We start from the raw sequence: 18385 nt of genomic DNA, 5'->3' as shown, positions 1-18385 counted from the left end.
ATCCCGACCCCGGCCGGGGAGCACAGCCACTGCGTGCCCGGGGCCCGAGGGGGCTGCAGCATCGGCCGCGGGGGGCGAGGCTGAAGGAGCTCAGGGCTGACCCTGCGCAGCTCTCACCCCGCAGAGGCCTGCTGTTTTCTCCCTGGCACAACAGCCCTGCAGCTGGGCAGGCGGTTCTGCTCCAAACCCTCTTGGGGACCCTGCTGGGGGCTAAGTGGCAGCCCACGTTAGGAGGAGAGCCGAAAAGTCACACGCTTTGACAAAAATCTTAACTCTACCTGAGCAAGGGGCTGGACAAACTGACTGCCAGAGGTGCCTTCCAACCTCCGCCGTTCCGTGAATTTTCAAGTATTTTCAGCACTGAGAAAGCCAAAGGCTTCCCTGCTGTCCGTCTCCTTAGCCACAAGCGTGACACTTGCACGCCCACACGGGGCTCCTGGAAGGCCTTGGTCTCTGGTGCTGGTGGGCCACTGTGCTCCAGGTTCAGCTGGCAGCTGAGCTGGTGCCAGCTTCATCCCTTCTCCTGCGTCCCCGAGCTTGGCTATGACATGTGTCCCTGTCCCTCCTCATGGGGACTTCCAGCACAGCTGCCCGCAAAGGTGCCTCTGCCCCTTCCCCCAGGGCGTTGACGGATAAGTTCAACGGGACAGGACCCAGTGCTGACCCTGGGGAACACCGCTGGCTGCAGGCCTCCAGCTAGGCTCTGCGCCGCTGGTCACAGCCCCCTGAGCTCCGCCGTTCAGCCCGTTCATTATTTCTCTTTCAGGACTGACCCAGCGCAGCTCTCACCCCGCAGAGGCCTGCTCTTTTCTCCCTGGCACAACTGCTGGGTGCCGAGGCAGAAATGGCCGTGTGCCACACCAGCCAAGACCCTGACAAGCCAGCCCAGCGCCTGCCTTACCCAGAGGTGGGCAGTGTAGGAGCCCACAGGAAAATGCCTCGCTGTTCGTGCGACCCACGCACGCCTTCTGTTGACCTGGAGCGTGCGAGAGAAGGGAGGTGGCAGGGTGCTCCTGGCAGGAGGCTGGCTGCGTTTGCCCGCCAGCACTGCTGCATGCGGGTGCTCGTATCCCCTTGAGAATGAGGAGTGCGAATAGTCTAGAATCATTCCTGGAGGGAGGTGGCCCGCGGGGCCCTGGGCGCGCAGCGGCCACTGCCGCCTTGCTGGGACATGGGCATCCACCAGGCATCTCACTGGGAGGTGGGCACCCTGCCGGGATGCGGGGCCCTCCTCCTGGAGCACGGGTGCCTGCGGGGCGCCTCACAGCCATGGGTGCCCGTTCTCTCCCAGCCCAGCTCTCCCGCTTCTCCTGGAGCGCACGCTCTGCAAGCCCTCACAGAGCAGCCTGGCTCGCACCACTGCATTTCCTCTTCCCGCTTCCCCGGCGCCCCTCGGTACCCAAACGACACGTGCTCCAGGAGAAATACACTTTATAGATCTGAACAGCGCCCGAAGACTGAGAAAGCAGGCTGCTCCCGGCAGGAGTTTAGCCGAGTTTCCCGGGCGTCTGCTGCACAGGCATGCTCTGGCTGTCCGCTTCGAGGAGACGGAGATGAGCCCTGGCCTTTGGGATGCCGGTGGGCCCTGGCAGCACCTTGGGGAGGGTGTCGAAGGGGCCCTGCGCAGAGGTCCTCGCCGAATGCCCGTTGGCTGTTGTGCAGGGCAGGCACAGGCGGCCCACCGATGGCGTGGTCACCCGTGGGCCATGGCCATGGCCACCTTGCGGGAAGATGGTCACCGGGGCCCAGGTAATGGCCTCCAGCCAGCGGAGGAGGCTGAGGTCTGTGGAGGGGCCCTCATCCCAGGAGCCTTTGGTGGGCTGAGGCATGGCCTGAGGCAGCAGCCGGCGGTCACCCTGAAGAGAAGTCACTGTTAGCTGGGTGAAAATGCCACGGGCGGAACTGTTATCCACCGGGTCCCTAACACCTGACCCTCTGCCTAGTGGGATGCTTGCCCTTGCACCAACCTTGGAGGTCCTAAGGAACCCAGTGGGTCGCGGGGAGGCACTGGCCATGGCCACCTTTCTGGGACGTGGGGAGCAACCCCCACACCCCTCACTGAGACAAGGGCACGCACCAGGCACCTCAGTGGGACACGCGCACCCACCGGGAAGCTCACGGGGACACGGGCACCCTGCCGGGATGCGGGGCCCTCCTCCTGGGACGCAGGCACCCATGCGGCACCTCACAGTACACTCTTGTAGTACTGGTGCCGGAGCTCTTTCAGGCAGAGGCGGTAAACAGTCCTCAGGAGCCTGAGCAGGCAGGTGTTTTGGGCGTCCAGCCGGCAGAGCAGTTTGTGTCTGGAGAAGGTGCCCTTTTCCCGGCTGCCTGTCCGCACGGAAGATGAGGCCGTCCATCCCCTTCCCTGGGAAGGACAGGGCCGGGAGCACGATGAGACAGACGGGGACTTGGGGGGCCAAGAAGTGTCCTGCTGGACTTGGCTTCCTCCAGAAGAGCTCGCGCCTTGCCAGTCTGCTCTGGGCAGCACGCTGGGCTGAGGAAAGCTCTGGCAGGCCCTGTGTCATGCTGGGGGCTGGGGAGGGTTTCAGCCCTGCGGCCTGGTGTGTCCCTGGGGAAGAGGCAGAGGACCTGTCGGGGCCTTGCTGAGGCTTTCTTGCCCGTGCTGGGGTTTGTTTTCTCATTGCAAGCCTTCTGGGCCAAGGCTGTTGCGGTTCCCTGCTCCCCAAAACCCAATCCCTTCCTGCGCGACTGGTCTCGATCGCTCACCTGTTCCCGGCGTCTCCTGTTACTGGCGTCTGCTCCATTGTCTCCAGAGGTTAAGTTCAATCCAAGCCATGATGAGCGGCCACACGATTTGCCCGGATTTGCAAAGCAGCCAGGTCATGTCCACCTGGGCAAGGCAGTTCCAAAGCCAGACCAGAGTGTGGGGCAGGTCAGAGGCCGTGCTCTCTGCGCCGACGGGTGGTTGCTTCAGGCCCTCGGGATAGACACCCATCCTGACCCTCACCCTGCTGCGGGGGTTGCGAAGGCCAATGGTGCTCGTCCATTCGGCGGCCATGCTCTCTGCGTCGAAGGGTGCTTGCTTCAGACCCTTGGGAAAGATGCCCAGCCTGGACCTGACCCAGCTGCGGGGGATGCGAAGGCCAATGGTGCTCATCCATTCGGCGGCCATGCTCTCTGCGACAATCAGCACTTCCTTCAGGACATCATGAAGGATGTTGATCTTGCTTGTGATCCAGCTGTAGTAGCTAGAAAGGTCAAGGCCACCAATAGCTGGAACTGCCACACAGAGAGCCATGCTCAGGGAGGCAACGAGGCAGAGCCACTTCATTTTCTCTCCTGAGAGAAAAAATCTGGATGCACAAGCTGGCTTGGGCTGTCGCCCTGAGCAGACTTCAGGGACTGACCACCAGGTGCGAGGGGCTGCCCTGACTGTCTGCGCTTGCAAGGGTTGCCGGTGAGACAAGCCATGGGCTGATGTCACGCCAGGTTCTGTGATGTCACTACGCCCTTCCTTGCCCACCCGGCAGGTGACGAAGGATGAGGCGGAGCTGGGCAGGACCTGTGTAGGCGGGTTTGGAAATGTGCTGCTCGCACTTGCTGCGCCGCCGGCAGCCGCTGAGCCCAGCAGGGGAGCGGGACTGTGTCCCCGGGCATTTGGGCAGTGCCCTGAACTGCTCAGCGAGAAGGAGCTGTGCCCAGAGCTCCAGCCAAGCTGCGTTCAGCGCTGTGCCGCAGCTGGGCAGGCGTGACGCGGTTCTGCTCCAAACCCTCTTGGGGACCGTGCTGGGGGCTAAGTGGCAGCCCACGTTAGGAGGAGAGCCGAAAAGTCACACGCTTTGACAAAAATCTTAACTCTACCTGAGCAAGGGGCTGGACAAACTGACTGCCAGAGGTGCCTTCCAACCTCCGCCGTTCCGTGAATTTTCAAGTATTTTCAGCACTGAGAAAGCCAAAGGCTTCCCTGCTGTCCGTCTCCTTAGCCACAAGCGTGACACTTGCACGCCCACACGGGGCTCCTGGAAGGCCTTGGTCTCTGGTGCTGGTGGGCCACTGTGCTCCAGGTTCAGCTGGCAGCTGAGCTGGTGCCAGCTTCATCCCTTCTCCTGCGTCCCCGAGCTTGGCTATGACATGTGTCCCTGTCCCTCCTCATGGGGACTTCCAGCACAGCTGCCCGCAAAGGTGCCTCTGCCCCTTCCCCCAGGGCGTTGACGGATAAGTTCAACGGGACAGGACCCAGTGCTGACCCTGGGGAACACCGCTGGCTGCAGGCCTCCAGCTAGGCTCTGCGCCGCTGGTCACAGCCCCCTGAGCTCCGCCGTTCAGCCCGTTCATTATTTCTCTTTCAGGACTGACCCAGCGCAGCTCTCACCCCGCAGAGGCCTGCTCTTTTCTCCCTGGCACAACTGCTGGGTGCCGAGGCAGAAATGGCCGTGTGCCACACCAGCCAAGACCCTGACAAGCCAGCCCAGCGCCTGCCTTACCCAGAGGTGGGCAGTGTAGGAGCCCACAGGAAAATGCCTCGCTGTTCGTGCGACCCACGCACGCCTTCTGTTGACCTGGAGCGTGCGAGAGAAGGGAGGTGGCAGGGTGCTCCTGGCAGGAGGCTGGCTGCGTTTGCCCGCCAGCACTGCTGCATGCGGGTGCTCGTATCCCCTTGAGAATGAGGAGTGCGAATAGTCTAGAATCATTCCTGGAGGGAGGTGGCCCGCGGGGCCCTGGGCGCGCAGCGGCCACTGCCGCCTTGCTGGGACATGGGCATCCACCAGGCATCTCACTGGGAGGTGGGCACCCTGCCGGGATGCGGGGCCCTCCTCCTGGAGCACGGGTGCCTGCGGGGCGCCTCACAGCCATGGGTGCCCGTTCTCTCCCAGCCCAGCTCTCCCGCTTCTCCTGGAGCGCACGCTCTGCAAGCCCTCACAGAGCAGCCTGGCTCGCACCACTGCATTTCCTCTTCCCGCTTCCCCGGCGCCCCTCGGTACCCAAACGACACGTGCTCCAGGAGAAATACACTTTATAGATCTGAACAGCGCTCGAAGACTGAGAAAGCAGGCTGCTCCCGGCAGGAGTTTAGCCGAGTTTCCCGGGCGTCTGCTGCACAGGCATGCTCTGGCTGTCCGCTTCGAGGAGACGGAGATGAGCCCTGGCCTTTGGGATGCCGGTGGGCCCTGGCAGCACCTTGGGGAGGGTGTCGAAGGGGCCCTGCGCAGAGGTCCTCGCCGAATGCCCGTTGGCTGTTGTGCAGGGCAGGCACAGGCGGCCCACCGATGGCGTGGTCACCCGTGGGCCATGGCCATGGCCACCTTGTGGGAAGATGGTCACCGGGGCCCAGGTAATGGCCTCCAGCCAGCGGAGGAGGCTGAGGTCTGTGGAGGGGCCCTCATCCCAGGAGCCTTTGGTGGGCTGAGGCATGGCCTGAGGCAGCAGCCGGCGGTCACCCTGAAGAGAAGTCACTGTTAGCTGGGTGAAAATGCCACGGGCGGAACTGTTATCCACCGGGTCCCTAACACCTGACCCTCTGCCTAGTGGGATGCTTGCCCTTGCACCAACCTTGGAGGTCCTAAGGAACCCAGTGGGTCGCGGGGAGGCACTGGCCATGGCCACCTTTCTGGGACGTGGGGAGCAACCCCCACACCCCTCACTGAGACAAGGGCACGCACCAGGCACCTCAGTGGGACACGCGCACCCACCGGGAAGCTCACGGGGACACGGGCACCCTGCCGGGATGCGGGGCCCTCCTCCTGGGACGCAGGCACCCATGCGGCACCTCACAGTACACTCTTGTAGTACTGGTGCCGGAGCTCTTTCAGGCAGAGGCGGTAAACAGTCCTCAGGAGCCTGAGCAGGCAGGTGTTTTGGGCGTCCAGCCGGCAGAGCAGTTTGTGTCTGGAGAAGGTGCCCTTTTCCCGGCTGCCTGTCCGCACGGAAGATGAGGCCGTCCATCCCCTTCCCTGGGAAGGACAGGGCCGGGAGCACGATGAGACAGACGGGGACTTGGGGGGCCAAGAAGTGTCCTGCTGGACTTGGCTTCCTCCAGAAGAGCTCGCGCCTTGCCAGTCTGCTCTGGGCAGCACGCTGGGCTGAGGAAAGCTCTGGCAGGCCCTGTGTCATGCTGGGGGCTGGGGAGGGTTTCAGCCCTGCGGCCTGGTGTGTCCCTGGGGAAGAGGCAGAGGACCTGTCGGGGCCTTGCTGAGGCTTTCTTGCCCGTGCTGGGGTTTGTTTTCTCATTGCAAGCCTTCTGGGCCAAGGCTGTTGCGGTTCCCTGCTCCCCAAAACCCAATCCCTTCCTGCGCGACTGGTCTCGATCGCTCACCTGTTCCCGGCGTCTCCTGTTACTGGCGTCTGCTCCATTGTCTCCAGAGGTTAAGTTCAATCCAAGCCATGATGAGCGGCCACACGATTTGCCCGGATTTGCAAAGCAGCCAGGTCATGTCCACCTGGGCAAGGCAGTTCCAAAGCCAGACCAGAGTGTGGGGCAGGTCAGAGGCCGTGCTCTCTGCGCCGACGGGTGGTTGCTTCAGGCCCTCGGGATAGACACCCATCCTGACCCTCACCCTGCTGCGGGGGTTGCGAAGGCCAATGGTGCTCGTCCATTCGGCGGCCATGCTCTCTGCGTCGAAGGGTGCTTGCTTCAGACCCTTGGGAAAGATGCCCAGCCTGGACCTGACCCAGCTGCGGGGGATGCGAAGGCCAATGGTGCTCATCCATTCGGCGGCCATGCTCTCTGCGACAATCAGCACTTCCTTCAGGACATCATGAAGGATGTTGATCTTGCTTGTGATCCAGCTGTAGTAGCTAGAAAGGTCAAGGCCACCAATAGCTGGAACTGCCACACAGAGAGCCATGCTCAGGGAGGCAACGAGGCAGAGCCACTTCATTTTCTCTCCTGAGAGAAAAAATCTGGATGCACAAGCTGGCTTGGGCTGTCGCCCTGAGCAGACTTCAGGGACTGACCACCAGGTGCGAGGGGCTGCCCTGACTGTCTGCGCTTGCAAGGGTTGCCGGTGAGACAAGCCATGGGCTGATGTCACGCCAGGTTCTGTGATGTCACTACGCCCTTCCTTGCCCACCCGGCAGGTGACGAAGGATGAGGCGGAGCTGGGCAGGACCTGTGTAGGCGGGTTTGGAAATGTGCTGCTCGCACTTGCTGCGCCGCCGGCAGCCGCTGAGCCCAGCAGGGGAGCGGGACTGTGTCCCCGGGCATTTGGGCAGTGCCCTGAACTGCTCAGCGAGAAGGAGCTGTGCCCAGAGCTCCAGCCAAGCTGCGTTCAGCGCTGTGCCGCAGCTGGGCAGGCGTGACGCGGTTCTGCTCCAAACCCTCTTGGGGACCGTGCTGGGGGCTAAGTGGCAGCCCACGTTAGGAGGAGAGCCGAAAAGTCACACGCTTTGACAAAAATCTTAACTCTACCTGAGCAAGGGGCTGGACAAACTGACTGCCAGAGGTGCCTTCCAACCTCCGCCGTTCCGTGAATTTTCAAGTATTTTCAGCACTGAGAAAGCCAAAGGCTTCCCTGCTGTCCGTCTCCTTAGCCACAAGCGTGACACTTGCACGCCCACACGGGGCTCCTGGAAGGCCTTGGTCTCTGGTGCTGGTGGGCCACTGTGCTCCAGGTTCAGCTGGCAGCTGAGCTGGTGCCAGCTTCATCCCTTCTCCTGCGTCCCCGAGCTTGGCTATGACATGTGTCCCTGTCCCTCCTCATGGGGACTTCCAGCACAGCTGCCCGCAAAGGTGCCTCTGCCCCTTCCCCCAGGGCGTTGACGGATAAGTTCAACGGGACAGGACCCAGTGCTGACCCTGGGGAACACCGCTGGCTGCAGGCCTCCAGCTAGGCTCTGCGCCGCTGGTCACAGCCCCCTGAGCTCCGCCGTTCAGCCCGTTCATTATTTCTCTTTCAGGACTGACCCAGCGCAGCTCTCACCCCGCAGAGGCCTGCTCTTTTCTCCCTGGCACAACTGCTGGGTGCCGAGGCAGAAATGGCCGTGTGCCACACCAGCCAAGACCCTGACAAGCCAGCCCAGCGCCTGCCTTACCCAGAGGTGGGCAGTGTAGGAGCCCACAGGAAAATGCCTCGCTGTTCGTGCGACCCACGCACGCCTTCTGTTGACCTGGAGCGTGCGAGAGAAGGGAGGTGGCAGGGTGCTCCTGGCAGGAGGCTGGCTGCGTTTGCCCGCCAGCACTGCTGCATGCGGGTGCTCGTATCCCCTTGAGAATGAGGAGTGCGAATAGTCTAGAATCATTCCTGGAGGGAGGTGGCCCGCGGGGCCCTGGGCGCGCAGCGGCCACTGCCGCCTTGCTGGGACATGGGCATCCACCAGGCATCTCACTGGGAGGTGGGCACCCTGCCGGGATGCGGGGCCCTCCTCCTGGAGCACGGGTGCCTGCGGGGCGCCTCACAGCCATGGGTGCCCGTTCTCTCCCAGCCCAGCTCTCCCGCTTCTCCTGGAGCGCACGCTCTGCAAGCCCTCACAGAGCAGCCTGGCTCGCACCACTGCATTTCCTCTTCCCGCTTCCCCGGCGCCCCTCGGTACCCAAACGACACGTGCTCCAGGAGAAATACACTTTATAGATCTGAACAGCGCTCGAAGACTGAGAAAGCAGGCTGCTCCCGGCAGGAGTTTAGCCGAGTTTCCCGGGCGTCTGCTGCACAGGCATGCTCTGGCTGTCCGCTTCGAGGAGACGGAGATGAGCCCTGGCCTTTGGGATGCCGGTGGGCCCTGGCAGCACCTTGGGGAGGGTGTCGAAGGGGCCCTGCGCAGAGGTCCTCGCCGAATGCCCGTTGGCTGTTGTGCAGGGCAGGCACAGGCGGCCCACCGATGGCGTGGTCACCCGTGGGCCATGGCCATGGCCACCTTGCGGGAAGATGGTCACCGGGGCCCAGGTAATGGCCTCCAGCCAGCGGAGGAGGCTGAGGTCTGTGGAGGGGCCCTCATCCCAGGAGCCTTTGGTGGGCTGAGGCATGGCCTGAGGCAGCAGCCGGCGGTCACCCTGAAGAGAAGTCACTGTTAGCTGGGTGAAAATGCCACGGGCGGAACTGTTATCCACCGGGTCCCTAACACCTGACCCTCTGCCTAGTGGGATGCTTGCCCTTGCACCAACCTTGGAGGTCCTAAGGAACCCAGTGGGTCGCGGGGAGGCACTGGCCATGGCCACCTTTCTGGGACGTGGGGAGCAACCCCCACACCCCTCACTGAGACAAGGGCACGCACCAGGCACCTCAGTGGGACACGCGCACCCACCGGGAAGCTCACGGGGACACGGGCACCCTGCCGGGATGCGGGGCCCTCCTCCTGGGACGCAGGCACCCATGCGGCACCTCACAGTACACTCTTGTAGTACTGGTGCCGGAGCTCTTTCAGGCAGAGGCGGTAAACAGTCCTCAGGAGCCTGAGCAGGCAGGTGTTTTGGGCGTCCAGCCGGCAGAGCAGTTTGTGTCTGGAGAAGGTGCCCTTTTCCCGGCTGCCTGTCCGCACGGAAGATGAGGCCGTCCATCCCCTTCCCTGGGAAGGACAGGGCCGGGAGCACGATGAGACAGACGGGGACTTGGGGGGCCAAGAAGTGTCCTGCTGGACTTGGCTTCCTCCAGAAGAGCTCGCGCCTTGCCAGTCTGCTCTGGGCAGCACGCTGGGCTGAGGAAAGCTCTGGCAGGCCCTGTGTCATGCTGGGGGCTGGGGAGGGTTTCAGCCCTGCGGCCTGGTGTGTCCCTGGGGAAGAGGCAGAGGACCTGTCGGGGCCTTGCTGAGGCTTTCTTGCCCGTGCTGGGGTTTGTTTTCTCATTGCAAGCCTTCTGGGCCAAGGCTGTTGCGGTTCCCTGCTCCCCAAAACCCAATCCCTTCCTGCGCGACTGGTCTCGATCGCTCACCTGTTCCCGGCGTCTCCTGTTACTGGCGTCTGCTCCATTGTCTCCAGAGGTTAAGTTCAATCCAAGCCATGATGAGCGGCCACACGATTTGCCCGGATTTGCAAAGCAGCCAGGTCATGTCCACCTGGGCAAGGCAGTTCCAAAGCCAGACCAGAGTGTGGGGCAGGTCAGAGGCCGTGCTCTCTGCGCCGACGGGTGGTTGCTTCAGGCCCTCGGGATAGACACCCATCCTGACCCTCACCCTGCTGCGGGGGTTGCGAAGGCCAATGGTGCTCGTCCATTCGGCGGCCATGCTCTCTGCGTCGAAGGGTGCTTGCTTCAGACCCTTGGGAAAGATGCCCAGCCTGGACCTGACCCAGCTGCGGGGGATGCGAAGGCCAATGGTGCTCATCCATTCGGCGGCCATGCTCTCTGCGACAATCAGCACTTCCTTCAGGACATCATGAAGGATGTTGATCTTGCTTGTGATCCAGCTGTAGTAGCTAGAAAGGTCAAGGCCACCAATAGCTGGAACTGCCACACAGAGAGCCATGCTCAGGGAGGCAACGAGGCAGAGCCACTTCATTTTCTCTCCTGAGAGAAAAAATCTGGATGCACAAGCTGGCTTGGGCTGTCGCCCTGAGCAGACTTCAGGGACTGACCACCAGGTGCGAGGGGCTGCCCTGACTGTCTGCGCTTGCAAGGGTTGCCGGTGAGACAAGCCATGGGCTGATGTCACGCCAGGTTCTGTGATGTCACAACGCCCTTCCTTGCCCACCCGGCAGGTGACGAAGGATGAGGCGGAGCTGGGCAGGACCTGTGTAGGCGGGTTTGGAAATGTGCTGCTCGCACTTGCTGCGCCGCCGGCAGCCGCTGAGCCCAGCAGGGGAGCGGGACTGTGTCCCCGGGCATTTGGGCAGTGCCCTGAACTGCTCAGCGAGAAGGAGCTGTGCCCAGAGCTCCAGCCAAGCTGCGTTCAGCGCTGTGCCGCAGCTGGGCAGGCGTGACGCGGTTCTGCTCCAAACCCTCTTGGGGACCGTGCTGGGGGCTAAGTGGCAGCCCACGTTAGGAGGAGAGCCGAAAAGTCACACGCTTTGACAAAAATCTTAACTCTACCTGAGCAAGGGGCTGGACAAACTGACTGCCAGAGGTGCCTTCCAACCTCCGCCGTTCCGTGAATTTTCAAGTATTTTCAGCACTGAGAAAGCCAAAGGCTTCCCTGCTGTCCGTCTCCTTAGCCACAAGCGTGACACTTGCACGCCCACACGGGGCTCCTGGAAGGCCTTGGTCTCTGGTGCTGGTGGGCCACTGTGCTCCAGGTTCAGCTGGCAGCTGAGCTGGTGCCAGCTTCATCCCTTCTCCTGCGTCCCCGAGCTTGGCTATGACATGTGTCCCTGTCCCTCCTCATGGGGACTTCCAGCACAGCTGCCCGCAAAGGTGCCTCTGCCCCTTCCCCCAGGGCGTTGACGGATAAGTTCAACAGGACAGGACCCAGTGCTGACCCTGGGGAACACCGCTGGCTGCAGGCCTCCAGCTAGGCTCTGCGCCGCTGGTCACAGCCCCCTGAGCTCCGCCGTTCAGCCCGTTCATTATTTCTCTTTCAGGACTGACCCAGCGCAGCTCTCACCCCGCAGAGGCCTGCTCTTTTCTCCCTGGCACAACTGCTGGGTGCCGAGGCAGAAATGGCCGTGTGCCACACCAGCCAAGACCCTGACAAGCCAGCCCAGCGCCTGCCTTACCCAGAGGTGGGCAGTGTAGGAGCCCACAGGAAAATGCCTCGCTGTTCGTGCGACCCACGCACGCCTTCTGTTGACCTGGAGCGTGCGAGAGAAGGGAGGTGGCAGGGTGCTCCTGGCAGGAGGCTGGCTGCGTTTGCCCGCCAGCACTGCTGCATGCGGGTGCTCGTATCCCCTTGAGAATGAGGAGTGCGAATAGTCTAGAATCATTCCTGGAGGGAGGTGGCCCGCGGGGCCCTGGGCGCGCAGCGGCCACTGCCGCCTTGCTGGGACATGGGCATCCACCAGGCATCTCACTGGGAGGTGGGCACCCTGCCGGGATGCGGGGCCCTCCTCCTGGAGCACGGGTGCCTGCGGGGCGCCTCACAGCCATGGGTGCCCGTTCTCTCCCAGCCCAGCTCTCCCGCTTCTCCTGGAGCGCACGCTCTGCAAGCCCTCACAGAGCAGCCTGGCTCGCACCACTGCATTTCCTCTTCCCGCTTCCCCGGCGCCCCTCGGTACCCAAACGACACGTGCTCCAGGAGAAATACACTTTATAGATCTGAACAGCGCCCGAAGACTGAGAAAGCAGGCTGCTCCCGGCAGGAGTTTAGCCGAGTTTCCCGGGCGTCTGCTGCACAGGCATGCTCTGGCTGTCCGCTTCGAGGAGACGGAGATGAGCCCTGGCCTTTGGGATGCCGGTGGGCCCTGGCAGCACCTTGGGGAGGGTGTCGAAGGGGCCCTGCGCAGAGGTCCTCGCCGAATGCCCGTTGGCTGTTGTGCAGGGCAGGCACAGGCGGCCCACCGATGGCGTGGTCACCCGTGGGCCATGGCCATGGCCACCTTGCGGGAAGATGGTCACCGGGGCCCAGGTAATGGCCTCCAGCCAGCGGAGGAGGCTGAGGTCTGTGGAGGGGCCCTCATCCCAGGAGCCTTTGGTGGGCTGAGGCATGGCCTGAGGCAGCAGCCGGCGGTCACCCTGAAGAGAAGTCACTGTTAGCTGGGTGAAAATGCCACGGGCGGAACTGTTATCCACCGGGTCCCTAACACCTGACCCTCTGCCTAGTGGGATGCTTGCCCTTGCACCAACCTTGGAGGTCCTAAGGAACCCAGTGGGTCGCGGGGAGGCACTGGCCATGGCCACCTTTCTGGGACGTGGGGAGCAACCCCCACACCCCTCACTGAGACAAGGGCACGCACCAGGCACCTCAGTGGGACACGCGCACCCACCGGGAAGCTCACGGGGACACGGGCACCCTGCCGGGATGCGGGGCCCTCCTCCTGGGACGCAGGCACCCATGCGGCACCTCACAGTACACTCTTGTAGTACTGGTGCCGGAGCTCTTTCAGGCAGAGGCGGTAAACAGTCCTCAGGAGCCTGAGCAGGCAGGTGTTTTGGGCGTCCAGCCGGCAGAGCAGTTTGTGTCTGGAGAAGGTGCCCTTTTCCCGGCTGCCTGTCCGCACGGAAGATGAGGCCGTCCATCCCCTTCCCTGGGAAGGACAGGGCCGGGAGCACGATGAGACAGACGGGGACTTGGGGGGCCAAGAAGTGTCCTGCTGGACTTGGCTTCCTCCAGAAGAGCTCGCGCCTTGCCAGTCTGCTCTGGGCAGCACGCTGGGCTGAGGAAAGCTCTGGCAGGCCCTGTGTCATGCTGGGGGCTGGGGAGGGTTTCAGCCCTGCGGCCTGGTGTGTCCCTGGGGAAGAGGCAGAGGACCTGTCGGGGCCTTGCTGAGGCTTTCTTGCCCGTGCTGGGGTTTGTTTTCTCATTGCAAGCCTTCTGGGCCAAGGCTGTTGCGGTTCCCTGCTCCCCAAAACCCAATCCCTTCCTGCGCGACTGGTCTCGATCGCTCACCTGTTCCCGGCGTCTCCTGTTACTGGCGTCTGCTCCATTGTCTCCAGAGGTTAAGTTCAATCCAAGCCATGATGAGCGGCCACACGATTTGCCCGGATTTGCAAAGCAGCCAGGTCATGTCCACCTGGGCAAGGCAGTTCCAAAGCCAGACCAGAGTGTGGGGCAGGTCAGAGGCCGTGCTCTCTGCGCCGACGGGTGGTTGCTTCAGGCCCTCGGGATAGACACCCATCCTGACCCTCACCCTGCTGCGGGGGTTGCGAAGGCCAATGGTGCTCGTCCATTCGGCGGCCATGCTCTCTGCGTCGAAGGGTGCTTGCTTCAGACCCTTGGGAAAGATGCCCAGCCTGGACCTGACCCAGCTGCGGGGGATGCGAAGGCCAATGGTGCTCATCCATTCGGCGGCCATGCTCTCTGCGACAATCAGCACTTCCTTCAGGACATCATGAAGGATGTTGATCTTGCTTGTGATCCAGCTGTAGTAGCTAGAAAGGTCAAGGCCACCAATAGCTGGAACTGCCACACAGAGAGCCATGCTCAGGGAGGCAACGAGGCAGAGCCACTTCATTTTCTCTCCTGAGAGAAAAAATCTGGATGCACAAGCTGGCTTGGGCTGTCGCCCTGAGCAGACTTCAGGGACTGACCACCAGGTGCGAGGGGCTGCCCTGACTGTCTGCGCTTGCAAGGGTTGCCGGTGAGACAAGCCATGGGCTGATGTCACGCCAGGTTCTGTGATGTCACAACGCCCTTCCTTGCCCACCCGGCAGGTGACGAAGGATGAGGCGGAGCTGGGCAGGACCTGTGTAGGCGGGTTTGGAAATGTGCTGCTCGCACTTGCTGCGCCGCCGGCAGCCGCTGAGCCCAGCAGGGGAGCGGGACTGTGTCCCCGGGCATTTGGGCAGTGCCCTGAACTGCTCAGCGAGAAGGAGCTGTGCCCAGAGCTCCAGCCAAGCTGCGTTCAGCGCTGTGCCGCAGCTGGGCAGGCGTGACGCGGTTCTGCTCCAAACCCTCTTGGGGACCGTGCTGGGGGCTAAGTGGCAGCCCACGTTAGGAGGAGAGCCGAAAAGTCACACGCTTTGACAAAAATCTTAACTCTACCTGAGCAAGGGGCTGGACAAACTGACTGCCAGAGGTGCCTTCCAACCTCCGCCGTTCCGTGAATTTTCAAGTATTTTCAGCACTGAGAAAGCCAAAGGCTTCCCTGCTGTCCGTCTCCTTAGCCACAAGCGTGACACTTGCACGCCCACACGGGGCTCCTGGAAGGCCTTGGTCTCTGGTGCTGGTGGGCCACTGTGCTCCAGGTTCAGCTGGCAGCTGAGCTGGTGCCAGCTTCATCCCTTCTCCTGCGTCCCCGAGCTTGGCTATGACATGTGTCCCTGTCCCTCCTCATGGGGACTTCCAGCACAGCTGCCCGCAAAGGTGCCTCTGCCCCTTCCCCCAGGGCGTTGACGGATAAGTTCAACGGGACAGGACCCAGTGCTGACCCTGGGGAACACCGCTGGCTGCAGGCCTCCAGCTAGGCTCTGCGCCGCTGGTCACAGCCCCCTGAGCTCCGCCGTTCAGCCCGTTCATTATTTCTCTTTCAGGACTGACCCAGCGCAGCTCTCACCCCGCAGAGGCCTGCTCTTTTCTCCCTGGCACAACTGCTGGGTGCCGAGGCAGAAATGGCCGTGTGCCACACCAGCCAAGACCCTGACAAGCCAGCCCAGCGCCTGCCTTACCCAGAGGTGGGCAGTGTAGGAGCCCACAGGAAAATGCCTCGCTGTTCGTGCGACCCACGCACGCCTTCTGTTGACCTGGAGCGTGCGAGAGAAGGGAGGTGGCAGGGTGCTCCTGGCAGGAGGCTGGCTGCGTTTGCCCGCCAGCACTGCTGCATGCGGGTGCTCGTATCCCCTTGAGAATGAGGAGTGCGAATAGTCTAGAATCATTCCTGGAGGGAGGTGGCCCGCGGGGCCCTGGGCGCGCAGCGGCCACTGCCGCCTTGCTGGGACATGGGCATCCACCAGGCATCTCACTGGGAGGTGGGCACCCTGCCGGGATGCGGGGCCCTCCTCCTGGAGCACGGGTGCCTGCGGGGCGCCTCACAGCCATGGGTGCCCGTTCTCTCCCAGCCCAGCTCTCCCGCTTCTCCTGGAGCGCACGCTCTGCAAGCCCTCACAGAGCAGCCTGGCTCGCACCACTGCATTTCCTCTTCCCGCTTCCCCGGCGCCCCTCGGTACCCAAACGACACGTGCTCCAGGAGAAATACACTTTATAGATCTGAACAGCGCTCGAAGACTGAGAAAGCAGGCTGCTCCCGGCAGGAGTTTAGCCGAGTTTCCCGGGCGTCTGCTGCACAGGCATGCTCTGGCTGTCCGCTTCGAGGAGACGGAGATGAGCCCTGGCCTTTGGGATGCCGGTGGGCCCTGGCAGCACCTTGGGGAGGGTGTCGAAGGGGCCCTGCGCAGAGGTCCTCGCCGAATGCCCGTTGGCTGTTGTGCAGGGCAGGCACAGGCGGCCCACCGATGGCGTGGTCACCCGTGGGCCATGGCCATGGCCACCTTGCGGGAAGATGGTCACCGGGGCCCAGGTAATGGCCTCCAGCCAGCGGAGGAGGCTGAGGTCTGTGGAGGGGCCCTCATCCCAGGAGCCTTTGGTGGGCTGAGGCATGGCCTGAGGCAGCAGCCGGCGGTCACCCTGAAGAGAAGTCACTGTTAGCTGGGTGAAAATGCCACGGGCGGAACTGTTATCCACCGGGTCCCTAACACCTGACCCTCTGCCTAGTGGGATGCTTGCCCTTGCACCAACCTTGGAGGTCCTAAGGAACCCAGTGGGTCGCGGGGAGGCACTGGCCATGGCCACCTTTCTGGGACGTGGGGAGCAACCCCCACACCCCTCACTGAGACAAGGGCACGCACCAGGCACCTCAGTGGGACACGCGCACCCACCGGGAAGCTCACGGGGACACGGGCACCCTGCCGGGATGCGGGGCCCTCCTCCTGGGACGCAGGCACCCATGCGGCACCTCACAGTTGTGGATGCCTGTTCTCTCCCGCCCCACATCCCACCTCGCATGGACAGCAAGCACTCGCTTGCACCGCTGCCTTTCACAGTGCCAACCCACCGGGCGCACGCTCTAGCTGCCGTTGCACGGGGAGCTACCAGATGCTCTCCTCGTCTCGTCCTCTTCTCGTGCCTTCCTCTTGTAGTACTGGTGCCGGAGCTCTTTCAGGCAGAGGTGGTAGACAGGCCTTGTGTGACATCAGCCCATGGCTTGTCTCACTGGCAACCTTGCAAGCGCAGACAGTCAGGGTGGCCCCTTGGACCTAGCGGTCAGTCTCTGAAGTCTGCTCAGGGCGACAGCCCAAGCAAGGTGACATGTCCAGTTTTTTTCCCATGGTAGGGATGAGATGAGGCTCGGCCTAATTCTCTGCCTGACCACGGCTCTCTGCATGGCAGTTCTGATTTTCGGTGGCCTTGACTTTTTGCCTAGCTCAACTGGATCATAATGCACATGAACGTCCTTCCCAAGGGCCTGAATGAACAACCCGTTGTTGCTGAGATCATGGCCGCCGAATGGACGAGCACCATTGGCCTTCGCAACCCCCGCAGCAGGGTGAGGGTCAGGATGGGTGTCTATCCCGAGGGCCTGAAGCAACCACCCGTCGGCGCAGAGAGCACGGCCTCTGACCTGCCCCACACTCTGGTCTGGCTTTGGAACTGCCTTGCCCAGGTGGACATGACCTGGCTGCTTTGCAAGTCCGGGCAAATCGTGTGGCCGCTCATCATGGCTTGGATTGAACTTAACCTCTGGAGACAATGGAGCAGACGCCAGTAACAGGAGACGCCGGGAACAGGTGAGCGATCGAGACCAGTCGCGCAGGAAGGGATTGGGTTTTGGGGAGCAGGGAAGCAGGGAACCGCAACAGCCTTGGCCCAGAAGGCTTGCAATGAGAAAACAAACCCCAGCACGGGCAAGAAAGCCTCAGCAAGGCCCCGACAGGTCCTCTGCCTCTTCCCCAGGGACACACCAGGCCGCAGGGCTGAAACCCTCCCCAGCCCCCAGCATGACACAGGGCCTGCCAGAGCTTTCCTCAGCCCAGCGTGCTGCCCAGAGCAGACTGGCAAGGCGCGAGCTCTTCTGGAGGAAGCCAAGTCCAGCAGGACACTTCTTGGCCCCCCCAAGTCCCCGTCTGTCTCATCGTGCTCCCGGCCCTGTCCTTCCCAGGGAAGGGGATGGACGGCCTCATCTTCCGTGCGGACAGGCAGCCGGGAAAAGGGCACCTTCTCCAGACACAAACTGCTCTGCCGGCTGGACGCCCAAAACACCTGCCTGCTCAGGCTCCTGAGGACTGTTTACCGCCTCTGCCTGAAAGAGCTCCGGCACCAGTACTACAAGAGGAAGGCACGAGAACAGGACGAGAAGGGGAGAGCATCCGCTGAACAGAACCGGTTCTGTTCTCTTTTCACCTTCCCTTTTTGCATTTATATGCCTTAAGAAGATCCCCCTTAGCCTTGTCTTCTCCAATTTGAGCAGTCACAGCTGTCTCAGCCTTTCCTCATAGGAGAGATACTCCATTCCCTTCGTTATCTTCATGACCTTTTACTGCACATCCACCAGTAGCTCCATCTCTGTGTTTTACTGGGGAACCCAGAACTGGACACAGTATTCAAGTGTGACCTCACCTGAGCAGAAGGGATGGATCACCGACCTCGGCATGCTGGCAACTCTCCCCCTAATGTAGTCCAGGATTCCTGTAGCTCTCTTTGCTGCAAGGGCACATTGCTGGGTCATGGTTAACCAGGACCCTCAAGGCCTTTTCTGCAAAGCTGCTTTCCAGATGGGTGGCCCCCAACACGTATTGGTGCATGGCAGCGTTCTTCCCCAAGCACAGGACCTTGCCTTTCCCTTTGTTGAACATCAAAAGGTTTCTGTCAGCCCTTTCCTCCAGCCTGTCAAGGTCCCTCTGGATGGCAGCAAGGACTCTCTGGTGTCCCAGCTACTGCTCACAATTTTGTGTCATCAGCAGACTCCCTG

This window comes from Falco rusticolus, chromosome 11, assembly GCF_015220075.1.
Source record: "Falco rusticolus isolate bFalRus1 chromosome 11, bFalRus1.pri, whole genome shotgun sequence".
In the NCBI taxonomy this organism is placed as follows: Eukaryota; Metazoa; Chordata; class Aves; order Falconiformes; family Falconidae; genus Falco; species Falco rusticolus.
This window is presented reverse-complemented; position numbering follows the sequence as displayed.